This window comes from Natator depressus, chromosome 28 (assembly GCF_965152275.1).
Source record: "Natator depressus isolate rNatDep1 chromosome 28, rNatDep2.hap1, whole genome shotgun sequence".
NCBI classification, from domain to species: Eukaryota; Metazoa; Chordata; order Testudines; family Cheloniidae; genus Natator; species Natator depressus.
In genome coordinates this window covers 8,201,860-8,204,138 of record NC_134261.1, presented here as the reverse complement: position 1 = coordinate 8,204,138, position 2,279 = coordinate 8,201,860, and the positions used below count along the sequence as shown (strand labels likewise).

Genomic DNA, 2,279 nt, shown 5'->3' with positions numbered 1-2,279 from the left:
TGGCCGCTTTCCTTCCCGGCCACCAGGTCAACCCGCTGAAAGTATGGGGTTGACCTGGTGGCCGCTTTCCTTCCCGGCCACCAGGTCAACCCGCTGCCGGCATGGGGTTGACCTGCTGGCCGCAGAGGGGCAGGCTCCGGGTTGACCTGGTGGCCGGACGGGGATTAAGCCCCGGCTCGGAGCAGGGCAAGCCCGGGCGGAGGGGGGTCCGCTTGGCCCCTGCCCGCGGGGGCAGGCTCCGGGTTGACCTGGTGGCCGGTTTGCTTTCGGGCCACCAGGTCAACCCGCTGAATGTATGGGGTTGACCTGCTGGCCGCTTTCCTTCCCGGCCACCAGGTCAACCCGCTGAATGTATGGGGTTGACCTGCTGGCCGCTTTCCTTCCCGGCCACCAGGTCAACCCGCTGAATGTATGGGGTTGACCTGCTGGCCGCTTTCCTTCCCGGCCACCAGGTCAACCCGCTGAATGTATGGGGTTGACCTGCTGGCCGCTTTCCTTCCCGGCCACCAGGTCAACCCGCTGAATGTATGGGGTTGACCTGCTGGCCGCTTTCCTTCCCGGCCACCAGGTCAACCCGCTGAAAGTATGGGGTTGACCTGCTGGCCGCTTTCCTTCCCGTCCACCAGGTCAACCCGCTGAATGTATGGGGTTGACCTGCTGGCCGCTCTGCTTCCCGGCCACCAGGTCAACCCCCTGCCGGTATGGGGTTGACCTGCTGGCCGCAGAGGGGCAGGCTCCGGGTTGACCTGGTGGCCGGCAGGGACTTCAGCCCCAGGGCCCCTGGCAGGGCGACCCTGCCCTTGTTCCCCAGAAAAGGAGAGAGCTGGCTCGCAGCGGGAAAAGCTGCCTACGGCACCTGGGATTCCCAGGCGGTCACCCATCCAAGTACTAGCCAGGCCCGGGACGGTTTACCTTCCGAGATCGGACGGGATCGGGGGCCTTCCGTCCGGTATGGCCGTAGGCACTCGGCTCCGGTCCGCCTCGTCCCCTTTCCCTTACTGACTCCCCTGCCTCGGGTGGGCCCGATCCTTTTTTCCGTTTTTTTTTTTCCGCTCCGGAGGCTTCGTGAGCCCCCCCCCAACACCCCTTTGGGGGTCGGTGAAATTTTTTTTTTCAGACTTCCAGGGGCCCGATCCTGGCCGCGGGCACCCGGCTCCGGGCACCCGGCTCCGGGCCGCCTCGTCCCCTTTCCCTTACTGACTCCGCTGCCTCGGGTGGGCCCGATCCTTTTTTCCGTTTTTTTTTTTCCGCTCCGGAGGCTTCGTGAGCCCCCCCCAACACCACTTTGGGGGTCGGTGAAAAAATTTTTTTCAGACTTCCAGGGGCCCGATCCTGGCCGCGGGCACCCGGCTCCGGGCACCCGGCTCCGGGCCGCCTCGTCCCCTTTCCCTTACTGACTCCCCTGCCTCGGGTGGGCCCGATCCTTTTTTCCGTTTTTTTTTTTTTTCGCTCCGGAGGCTTTATGAGCCCCCCCCAATACCACTTTGGGGGTCGGTGAAAAAAATTTTTCAGACTTCCAGGGGCCCGATCCTGGCCGCCGGCACCCGGCTCCGGGCACCCGGCTCCGGGCCGCCTCGTCCCCTTTCCCTTACTGACTCCCCTGCCTCGGGTGGGCCCGATCCTTTTTTCCGTTTTTTTTTTTTTCGCTCCGGAGGCTTTATGAGGCCCCCCCTAACCGTTTTTGGGGTCGGTGAAAATTTTTAGTCAGACTTCCAGGGGCCCGATCCTGGCCGCGGCTTCGCAGGCTGGCCTGGGGGGGGGGGCATCTCTAGCTCCGGCCGCGGACGGCGAGACGCTCGGCCACCAGGTCAGCCCGGAGGAAAAGGCTGAAAAAAATGTCTAAGTCCCCCCGGGACACCAGGTCAACCCGGAGGAAAAGGCTGAAAAAAATGTCTAAGTCCCCCCGGGACACCAGGTCAACCCGGAGGAAAAGGCTGAAAAAAAGTCTAAGTCCCCCCGGGACACCAGGTCAACCCGGAGGAAAAGGCTGAAAAAAATGTCTAAGTCCCCCCGGGACACCAGGTCAACCCGGAGGAAAAGGCTGAAAAAAAGTCTAAGTCCCCCCGGGACACCAGGTCAACCCGGAGGAAAAGGCTGAAAAAAAGTCTAAGTCCCCCCGGGACACCAGGTCAACCCGGAGGAAAAGGCTGAAAAAAAGTCTAAGTCCCCCCGGGACACCAGGTCAACCCGGAGGAAAAGGCTGAAAAAAAGTCTAAGTCCCCCCGGGACACCAGGTCAACCCGGAGGAAAAGGCTGAAAAAAATGTCTAAGTCCCCCCG

The 2,279-nt window shown here is 62.4% G+C and overlaps 1 non-coding gene across 1 annotated transcript; it reads right to left on the bottom strand.

Annotated features, from left to right (window-relative positions):
- Positions 1-844: 844 nt before the first annotated feature.
- On the bottom strand, positions 845-963 carry LOC141979887 (5S ribosomal RNA). The gene has a single exon (XR_012637273.1). It is a non-coding gene; the product is annotated as a 5S ribosomal RNA (ribosomal RNA).
- Positions 964-2,279: the final 1,316 nt, after the last annotated feature.